Genomic DNA, 12151 nt, shown 5'->3' with positions numbered 1-12151 from the left:
TTGGCTTTAAAACAATTTCACCACTTTGCCTCTCTTGAAACCTCTTATTCTTTAACCAACTTGCGGATGTAATTTTAACTAAAAGCTTGCACTTTAAATGAGTTTAGTCAACCATTTCATAAGGCTTGGTGGAATTAAAAGATACTTCAGTAAGTTATTCTTTTTAAATATTACTTCTAATTTTATGTGTTTTAAGAACATTTGCAATTATGAGAAATGGTTATTTTTTAATACAAGTATGAGCATATATTCAATATAAAAATATTTTTCCATTTAGGAAAAGAGTTTTGGCTGAAAGTTAGCTAAGTATATTACTCGAGTGGGTAGAAAAGTTTAATTTCCTTCAGCGTCACTGTCCACGAGATTTGTTGAAAACTAACTGTTAATACACTTCAAACTATAAATAAAGTAGTATTTCTATATAATCATCACTGGGCTCGATGCTTCTGCATTGTCACTCCATATTATTTTCCTGAGCGTTAGCACATATATTTACATTGGTTTCTTGAGTATCCACAATGTCAACGAGAAAAAACTGATTTTTCACTTTTAGGGTTGTATTCAAACTTTAATATAAATCAAACGATTTGATACAACCAGGATTGAGTAACGAAGTCAAAAAGTGGACTATTATTACTTATTATTTTATTCTTTTACTTTATGTAATACAAAATCTATATTAACAAGCTTCCAACTGTTATAAAAAAATTGCAATTGTATAGCATAGTTAGGATATTATGATATAATTAACTGAACGAATAAGATGTAGATCACTATATTAAAAATGTTAATTAATACTAATATTAAATTACATATATAAACATTTCTTAAATTAAACTATTGAGGGAATATATTTGTGGTTAAAATAACGTGGTTAAGATAAGAATATAATGATTTGTTTCATTAAACTTTGAAACATTTACAAACATTACAATACTTTTAAGTATAAATTATACAACTCAAAAGAGTAATTTTCAATTAATAAAGATGATTTCACATTAATAAGTTTTAAGAAGCAACAATTCAGCTCGTGAGGATAACAGAATTTTCAAATCTATCGATCGTTACGTGTTACAACAGGAGGATTATTTCTTCTGTTGTTTATTTTGTTATGTAATAATAACTCCCCCACTTGATGAAGAAGATAAATTAAATTAAAATCCTCTAAACCTTGTGTTAAACCTTTTGTAAGATAAAACGAAGGCAAGTGTCTCAAATCCTGTTATCTTTTCAAACCTTACATCGCTTATAGCAAAGATTAAACAAAGAAAGATAAATAATTGTAAACAAGTGAATAAGTGGTTTTACCACTAAATATGACAACAATACACTTAACAATACTCTTTCCTCATAAATATAAAACAGCGGTGTAATCTTTTTAAAAAGTAACTTGTAGAGCTTTGACTCAAAGCAAAGTATGATTTTATATGTGGTGCTGTACAAGATCAACAGTCTGGGCACGTCCCTTGTTGACAGCTGAAGGCAGATACTGTACCCGAGTCGCCCCCAGGCTGCAGCATTGGTATTCAATGGCCTGTCTGTTGACCCACAGTTAACGCATCATGTGGTAAAGATCATAAATAAATTAGTACTAGTTCAGTTTATAATAAAAACATAACATTTAATCCTAGTAATTATCTTAAGTAATTCTTTATAACTTACAAAATAAGTCATATAGGACAACTAATACAATGCCTTTTAAGTGTAAAAATGATCATAAGGAAATACTATTGAATTTTGACTTCTATTTATTACTGTATTTAAAAACTGAAGAGATGCTCTTTATCGGTACATTTCGTACAACCTTATCCATTGCCTTCAAAAGGAATAACCTATGCTTTAAAACGTTGTGAGGTCATTTTAAGTTAAACTGTTTGATGAAAATATTCTGTACAATTAATCAAAATAATGCTGCCTATGCACTATTAAATTTTGCCCGTTTTAAATTATGCTGCGCATTCGGTACGCTTACTTTAACCCTTATATGCCCAAATTAATTTTTGTTTATTAAAATCTTTTATACTTTTAAAATATGGTTATTAGTACTTTTTTAAGATATATTTACCATATCTTTAAATATTTTATACTTCATATGTGAAAAAAGTGACGCCCCGTTTTTGGGGCATTGGGCACAGTAGGGCACCGTGTTTCAGAATGTAAGGTGCCCCATTTTCGGAGCACTGGGTATGGGTGGGAGCATAAAAACACAAATATTTTACCATGAAATCATTAAAATTTATTCATAAAAATGTAAACACACAGAATAATTATTTTAAGATTAGCCATAATATATATTTGGTAATTTATGGAAAAGAAGGAAACAGTTTGCATGGCTTCCGACTTTGCACTTATCACATTTTTTTTGTAGTATTTTTGTGACATTGTCCACATCTTACTTGGGTTGCTGAAGATACAATGAAATGGTTTTTGCCATCTAATCTCACTTCATCAGGAACCCTTTTTTTAGCAGTTTTCGGGGTTCTTCCCGCTGATGGTCGCAGTCCAGAAGTTGAAGCCAAGTAGGTTTGAACAATTTTTCTTATAAAACCTAGGTAATACAACGAACCCTTGTCATGGCCTGCTGGTGTTAACCGGTAGAGTTGGAATGCATTATTTGTACTTGCATTCAAGAGAAACATGAGTATGGGCCAGTACCATTTCTTCATCCGAATAGCAGTACTATATATGGACATGTTCTGATCGAGACGGTCGACCCCTCCCATGTAGGTATTATATTCGGTAATTCACATGGGTTGCTTGATTGTGATACGTTTTTTTTCTTGGTTGCTCCAACGTTTACATGTGCCCATGGGAAAAGCCCCACATTTGTTAGACGCCACTATTACTACATTGTTATCGTTATATTGAATGAGAGTGGTGCCGCTTGCAGTGTCCGTAGTTTGGAAATAATCCCCTCTTTGCATTTTTTTTTACATATTTGTTGTCTATCAGAGGGGCATCAATGACCCTGTTTGCTCGAATGGTGCCTGTGCCATCATGGCCCAGTTGTTTCAGGTGGTCAAGGAGTGCAAGAGACGTGAAAAAATTATCAAAGAATACACTAAATCCTCCAGAGTTAGGCAGTTTATCAATTAAATTTGATACAACAGAGCCGCCCACACCTAATGAGGGATTGGTGTTACCAGTTGAGGCCCCCTGATATGGCTCTGCTTGAACAAGATATCCGAGTCGAGTACATAGTGACCATATTTTTAATCCAAAACGGATGGGCTTTCCGTGCAAGTGCTGTTTTTTCACCGTGACGGCCGTAGTACGGTACCATCGACTCGTCAATGCTTACATATCGATCCTGTGGAAAATTCTTCAGCCACCTAGTATTCATCATTGTAAATAAAGGTCTTACCTTAGTAAACTTGTCGGTAGGGTCAAGGCATGTATTGCCACTTACATGGAAATGTCTCAAAATCTCTTCAAACCTATTCCTAGATATACTTTGGGCCACACCAGCATGGTAAGTATCAACACTATTGTCCCAGTATAACCTACGCCGAGAAACAGTGCAATAACCACTCAGTTAAAGTATTCCCAAAACGACCTTTATTTCTTCTTTAGTAGTATTGAAATTATGGTTTCCTTTGAACAATGCATACGAATTGGATTCTCGCACAATGAGATCTATTACTTCTTCATCCCAAAACAATTCAAATAACTGAACTGGAGACATATCATTGTCTAAAAATTCAGGCCTTTGCCAAACTTTCTCAACTTTATGCGGTATATCTGTAGTTCCCCAGGTTCTACCAGATTCTTTTTTATTTTTAACTATAGGCCTATTATTAGTTTTGTGTTGGTTTGGTTGTTTGATAAGTTTTGATTTAGGCCTACTAGAACCTTTTTTACTATTTGGTGTTAGATCTAAAGAAGTATTTTTTTTAGAATTGTGGTTATTGGATCCACTATCACAGCTGGTGCTCGGTAAGCTAATATAAAATAATTGAGAGACTGGCCTTGTGTCAAGCGTAAAATTATCACGTGTAGCAGGCCTGGCTGTGGTTTGGTCACCCTGATTTGCATTTTCCTGGCAGTCAATATGATCTTCATTAATTCTTGTTATTTTAGCTACACCTGGGGCTCGGAGCTGACTTCCACTTAAATGATTTATGTCCATATCCTCTTCTTCACCACTATCTTCATCACTATTTAGATGGTTTTCTGGTGGCACCATATAGATATCCGCCGAAATGCATTGATTATCTCCTTCAAGAAGCGCCAAAATTTCCTCCACTGTAAATCTGAAAGAAGATATAATACAAAACTATAAATTTTAACAAATAAAATAAACATATACATTATTATTATTCAATTATTCCAGTAAAACTGAAATAAAAAATATGTTATTTGCATTAGATTGAAGGGTTCGCTTATAAAAAATATCGGTACCCTCCCGTGCCCATTGCCCCATTATTGGGGCAGCAAAATATTTGAGGTTATAATATGAATATGATGAAAGGAAACATAATTATTGGTTATGCCATTGTTAGAGTATATTGTACTGAACATAATTATATCATAATTGCATTACAAATGAATATGTTGAAAAACTTGCCTATCTTTAGAATCCATGACAACTAATATTTAGAAACTCTTTTCATTGCCATCTGAGAAGTAAACAATGACACTGCAGCATTCCTTGGTGCTAAATCTAGCTTCAGTGCTACCAACTGAACATAATTATAACTGAAAAATTACCTCAAAACCTTTTAAAGAATTTTAAACATTTTGTATTTCCACCGCCCTAATAATGGGGCAATGGACATATATGGGCTAAACTCATGCCATTACAGTAACACAGTAAACAGTAAACAATAATATCGGTGTTGTCTTTGACCATTTAATTATTATTTATTTTATACAAATCTATTTAAATAGTTTTCACTAAGATATTTTATCATCTATGGTTATAACTTTTATATTTTTATTACAATGCACCTTTAAAAAGTAATAACTTTACATATTTAGTTTTTTCGGTTATATGACATTTATTTTATGGTAAATAATGAATAAGTTTAAAATTAGTTAAACATTTAACTTAATAAATGCATTAAGTTTGGTATTGCGCAAAACAAACAATAAGTAAATGATTATTGATAAACGAGGAAGTGTTCTAAGGATTTTCACAGAAACTTTTATGGGTGCTCGTTTATTTCCTTTGACAAGACCCAAAGCAATTTCCACTTCAAATGAATCGTGAAATTAGCATTACTTCAATTCAGCACTTTCTGGGCAAAGGTTTCTGAGAAACCCCTCTGTAGAGCACACAGACAGAAAATTATCTACTCAGTAAAACGTTATTTCCTATTATCAACCAACCTGTTACTAAATAAACTAAAACCATAATTTTGTTGGTTATTTTCAAAATAAGCGATTCTCAAATATTAAATTTAATAAATAACGTTAATATTTTTTGTATATTTTTCACAAGTTTATTACAGACCTTCTGTAAAGACTGTATTTAGAAGCACGCGTTTTCTATTTTCTAAAACATTTAGTTTGGTAACCGTTTGGCTTTATGTTGTTTTTAATACAACTGTACCTGGACAGTTTAGGTGGTAAATGATTAACTACTACACTCACTTAATAATAATAATCCTTTTATCATACCTTTAGAAATTATGTAAATGTGGCATATTTTGACTGATTTCGCCGTAAAGAACATGCACAGTAATAAATCACATTATCTTTTATAATCTGCATATCAACCACTACCGTTATTTAGTGCCATAGCAAATCATACTGATATATACGTCTAATAAATTTTCTTTTTCATAAAATTATGTTACCTTACCATAACATGAGATGTTTAGTTTAACATTCGTAATTTAGTAACGCTTTGCATTATTAGATGATCGATAGCAAAGCCTTTGATTCGATTGACTATAAAAAATTATTTTTTCCGGATGTTATTGTTCTTATGAGTATCCATGAGGGAAACGTGAATATGACGCATATTACAGAAAAAGTATGCATGTGCTCAGATTGAGTCCAATTATATGAGATATTTACCTGTAACTTCATAGAAATATATACTTATATATAATAAACTAGAAAATCAGTATCAAAATTCGGTAACCTGATATGATTACAGCGAACTCCTGCAATATTAGTAATCTGTCTAATTTATCTGAACCTTTATATATATTATGTTATGAAACCTCTTTGGTCAACAAACCAATATTTTTGTGTTTTCGAAAAACATTTCATCTATAAACTTAACGTGTTCATGAAACTTAATTTCTAAATAGACACAGATAAGTTTTGTGATGGTAAATATCTATATCGTGAAGCATATCTACAGAGAACGATATCGTACCTAAAAATCCATTAGGAGGTCATTACGTGTGCTAATATGTTACATATTAACATTAAAATTATGCAGTTGGTTTTTATAAGTTTTTTATCCAATAAATACTTATTTATAAGCAATATAAAATTTGTATTACCTGGTAATAAACAACCACACAATAAATATAACTGTGTGTCTGTAGTGTACAGGAATTACAACTAATAACAATCGCTACCTGCTTAGCCAAGGTTATCTATTCCCCATTGTAAAACATGTACTCACGCAACACAGTAAACCCTTGCATGTACGCTTACAAGCCGGTAGCTTCCTACAAAACACCGGCTAGTAACAACCGATTTAAAGCCATACACTGCAATATATACAGTTTAAAGTATAAACTGCAGATGTTTACGTGGAGTTAACCCATTATTCGCATTTAAGACAGCTATCTGTTAATAACTATGTTAAGAGTAATAATCATACTCCATAAGTGACTATGTTTAATTTATAATAGTTTTAAACCTGGGTTTGAGATTCAGTCAGTGATGGAAAAATAAAAAAAAAATTTCTACACCTATAAATATTTTTAGAGTTTTAAATTTACAAGAGTTTCCAATGTGCATAATTACGTAACTATTCGTGTATGTAGCATGACCTCATTGGTTGGATAAATACAGAATCTGTCAATGTTACGTATACATAAAAAAGGTCTTTAATACAATTAGCATGTAGTCAACATTCACAGAATGGGTTTTCATTATGTTAATGATGGTAGTATATGTATAGAAAAATGTCATTTAAATTAATTGTACAAGTCGTAACATCGATTGAAATAAGTTTTTCAGTGGAAACCCAAATTTCGAATCTATCTTTACCTAAATTCGTATTTAGTAGAAGGAAATTGTTTGTGACGTAGACAATTTTGGCAAAAAAAGCTGAACAAATATGAATTAAGATAGTACAACATTGAGAAAAATAGAGTTGAAGGGAATTCTTCTTTATATATTAATTTACTCACTTTATAGTTACATAATCACAAACAAGAGATATATAGAAACTTCCGCTACGATTATTCACCCAGTATAATATTAGTGGTTATTTAGTTTTATGCATTAAAATTTATTTTAGTATTTATAAGGAACCTCGACTGTGTTTGTCGAATCTGAATATATTTGAGTTAACTTCCTACAAAAATAAATTTAACAGCCAAGAATATTATAATTATATCTTCGGTAAATAAGGTTTTAAACCTTCTTAGAACTTGTTATACGGTAAAGAAATCTGGCTGACAAAAGTAAGCTATACTTGTGGATCAGATTCTTATTCCATTCGTTTAGATTCTTATTCGAGATTGTAGAAAAATCATACGAAATATACTTATCCAACCGTGGACTAAAAGTAACCTGTACTGTGCAATTATACACTTTATTATAAATAAATTTTATTATCTCATATATATCTTATAAACTCATTAAAACTTCGCTATTTTATTTATTTCTAAATTTAAAGGGTATTAGTATTTTAAGCCTTTATCATAACGATATCACATTGTAACTTCCAGTCACATCTATTATACAAGGACAGTAGCCTTGTTGTTTGTGAATTTATTATTACAAACGAAGAAAGTAATTTAACATTTGTTTACGTGTCTGAAAGTTGTTTGCAAGTTTATGAAGATAAAAATTAGAAGATTTTAAATGTTTATTACTGAAACGAACATAAATATGAGGGGTCTCTCACAGTCTTTATTGTAAAATTACTATAAGTTAAAATAATAATGCATTAAAATTCATATAGCAGGGTAAATTTAAATATAATATAAAATACTTTAATAAAACTACTCAACATATCAAGAGAACATTACTATATGATAAAGTAATAAGACGTCAGAAATATAAACACAGTTAAATAAATGTCTGAAAACGGACACAAATATTAAATTACTATTATTATTATATTCATTGCAACTTATTCCTGTTTCTAAAGTTTAATTTTAAGTGTCTCATTTACAGTAAAAGTAATTGTACATTTTCATATAATATTATTTTAATTCTGATATAAACTATTTATTGTCAAAACAAAGAATACAGTTATTGTTAACACACATTAATACTAATTTAATTCATAATTTAATAACGTGCAATCGTCGGAAATGTATCTTTATTCATTTCGACTTATAAATACATTTGCTCATTATCATAAGTCTTTCTATTAGAATGTTCTGTAAATAATTCTAGCTAATCACTGTATTTATTAATAGTTTTGATGAATTTATTTTACCTATATGTTAAAAGTAAAAACCTATTTGAAGCAACATGGAGAGACAAAAATGTATACATTGTTCAAAAATACTAACTTGACTATTGTTCGTGTAGTTAGATTTATAATTAGTTTTTCGTGTTTTAGAACCTAATATAGGTTGTTTAACTTGCAATAAATATGGGACGCTTATATTTCAATTAAAATTTAGTTCAATGAATCAGATGTCCCTATTTGGGGGTGTCATAAACTCCTTTCCAAGAATACTATTCTTAAACACTTAAATTTTTATAGCAAACTTATACGTATTAAAAATACCATTTCAAAAAAAAGGAAAACGAAAAAATTATATTTTCCGATTTAGTTAAAACAATATTAGCAGATTATCAATAATTAATGCATATAACTACGTTACATTCGATTTGGATTTATTCTTAAATTATAGAATAAATCTTTTAAGTTGCCCACGTGACTAAATATAATAACCGTTTTATTTCTCTGTCAACATAAAGTAAGCTAACTCATTAATATACTCATATTAAAAACTGATTCAGCTTTCTTATCGTACCTGTAAACAGTTTTCGTTTCTCCCCTAGATAAGCGGTATTTTAAGTCAATACCTGACATGTCCGTGCCTAGATATTATAACCCAACTACATTGCTAAGGTAAATGAGGTGACCGCAATTTTTGTTACCAAGTTGAGCATTATAAGCTGAATTGATTTTCAGTGCATGACATGATGCCGTTAAACGTTTTACTTGCAGATAGTACAGTATACATGCAACTGTCAAGAATCGTTTTATAAGCTTAAGAATGAAATAATGAGTTGATGATGACCGGGTTTACTTTAAATAAAACAATCACTGTAAAGATACGTGTGTGGGAGGGTGAAAGGTAGAGTGAGAACCAAAATTGTCTTCATTTGTCTCACGCACACACAGATCTGCTCGGCTGGTATATAACTTATTATTATTATTATTATTATTATTATTATTATTATATTACGTCCTCCTAATATTCATACTGTAATTTGGAAGATACGTAGATTGTATAGCATTTCTTCTTTCAATGCCTTTATAATTGTTACCCGTTCGAAAATAGTCAAATGGTATTTGAGGTGGTGTTGTAACTTTACTATTTCCGCAATGATGTGGCTGTGGGTAATAATAAGTGCTGGTACGGAATTTACATGTATTCGGTGAAATAGAAGAATGGAATAGTAAGTATACTTTTTTAAGGTTAAAAATTCTGATTCTTGATTATTCTAATACATTTTGGGGTGGCTATATTATTTCTGAAATATAAAACATGCACAACTTTGGCCATGGTGCTTATAGGAGAATTCAGGTACAACAGGTATCTGTATGCGTACGAGTATATCATCATAAGATTATCATGTCGGTTGAAGGCAGATTATACTAGGTGTTAGACTAGTAGTTTCTGAAATTAAAATAATTCACGAGTTGTTTTCAAGTGTTTAAATTGTATTTATTAATGTCCGTTTAAACAAATCTCCCTTAAAACAAATATTGTACTGCATAATGCATAAAAGGCTACTATTTTTTATTGAATAGTACGCATTGAAAAACGGTGAATGGCCATTCTTAAACATTTAAAACTTTCTCGAATCAGTCTTTAGGACTAAACCCTTTTAAGATATGAAATCAACTCAAAACTTAATTTGATTGTAAATATTTATACACAGCTACCAAGTTTAAAGTTCATACGCGGTTGTTTACTAATAGATTAAATGGACGTACAAAGAAAAGAAACTTATAATAGTTCTATTCCACATAAACAATACATAAATTGTATGCGGTGAATATATTTGTAAACATGTATTAAATATAATTTATCATTAACTGATCTATTAATTTTGTAATTAACCAGTATTAAATTTACCTACCTTCCAGGGCTAGGATAAGTGTTGATTTGAAAATATTCCTGAGCCACTGGGTATAACTTTTTGGCTGGCAATTTTGTGAACGAGGTGAGAGTCGTTGAATGGCGCTCGAGAGCCGTGTCACTTTCAGACAGGGGCCGTTGAATATATATTGCCTCGTTGGTCGTCAGAAGAAACTCTTTGTCCCACCCAGCTCTCTTTATAATGCAACATACAAAGGTGTTATATTCCCTTTGATCTAGGTAGTAGTGTTATCAGTTACATTTGGGTAATGGTAACTGTAAACTTTCTAATTCATCCCTAATGTATTAAATGACTATCAAGGTAAGGAGTTGGGATTAGATAATATTACAGGGTGATCAAATCCAATAGGAAAATTTCGGTATAGTTTAATTTAAAACAAATACAAGACACAATTCGTGAATGAATTTCTTAAAGCCTAAAATTCGCCAACTTAATTCAGTGTTTGCTATTAATATATGAAATTTAACTTTAAATTCACGTATAGCACAAAACAGACCCTCATAACTTTTAAGGTTTTATAAAATTATATGATTACTAATAAAGACCAAGAGCCGTTTACGATATCAATGGGAAAAACATTTAACGAAATTTATGAGTAGGTTGACTAAAAATTTAACTAAGTGTGTAGTATCTTATTGCTTCTCAGTCTCTCAATAGATTTTATGCAAAAGTTCAGTCAAAATATACTTATGCTGTAAGCATAATATTACTAATCTAATATGCTACTTTAAATAATACAGTGTAATGAAGCATTTATACAGCTGTAAAAAAATTGAAAAACATGAAACTTTAAAAATTCTTTTTAAAGAAATTTAAAAAGATCCTAAATACGTAAGTAATCAGTTTAATAAATTATTAGAACAATTAAAAAGATAAAAAAACTATATTTCGTACTACAAGCTGCAAGGTGATCTATACAAATTTATTGTAAGTTAGATGCCAAATAAATATTTTGGCAATATTTTATAAATCTACATCATTTTTTATAGCCTCCTTAGTTTTTGGCTAAAATATGTAGATAATTCAAATTACCCCGTTATAGTTAGTCTACAGCTCAATTTAGATTATTATCCTTCTTTAAAATAATGTATTTTTTATAATTCGTTTGATATTTTTATGTTTAGTTTTAAAAGGAGTAAAATTTTTAGGAAGTAAAGATAGTGAAAACAGTATTTCATAATACAAACCGCAAGGTCATACAAGGAAAAGTCTATAGAAAAATTTATGTTGGGTGCTATATAATGGAGCTGGCAATATTTGAATAATCTACGTTTACTTGTCTCTGGAAATGATCTCTGAAAATTTAAGTTCTCTAAGTAAAATGTATTATTTACAATTAATTAAATATACAGGCTGTTGGTCAATTTAGTTCTTGGGTTGTTAGTGATGCCGCAGTGACGTTAGAGACCAGGTTTATTAAGAACACTAGAACATCGATAAAATAAGTGTGACCATATATATACTGAATTCTATATAGTACATAGAAAATAATTCTTTAGTTATTCAAATGCAATTATAATCCAATTTAAAAATACATTCAAAGTTAACGGTACATTGTGAAAAGAATCGTCAGACAAGAAGGAATATAAATACAATGACTACGTTACAAATATATTTTATAGACTGATGTAAACATTAGTTTGTGTGCAAATATCGGTGA

At 30.3% G+C, this 12151-nt stretch overlaps 1 pseudogene; it reads right to left on the bottom strand.

Moving 5' to 3' along the window:
• Positions 1 to 2711: 2711 nt before the first annotated feature.
• Positions 2712 to 12151, bottom strand: part of LOC124363594 — a 59242-nt pseudogene continuing 49802 nt past the window's right edge.

This window comes from Homalodisca vitripennis, chromosome 5 (genome assembly GCF_021130785.1).
Source record: "Homalodisca vitripennis isolate AUS2020 chromosome 5, UT_GWSS_2.1, whole genome shotgun sequence".
NCBI classification, from domain to species: Eukaryota; Metazoa; Arthropoda; class Insecta; order Hemiptera; family Cicadellidae; genus Homalodisca; species Homalodisca vitripennis.
Note: the sequence above shows the minus strand (reverse complement) of the source record. Positions and strands in the feature narration are given on the sequence as shown.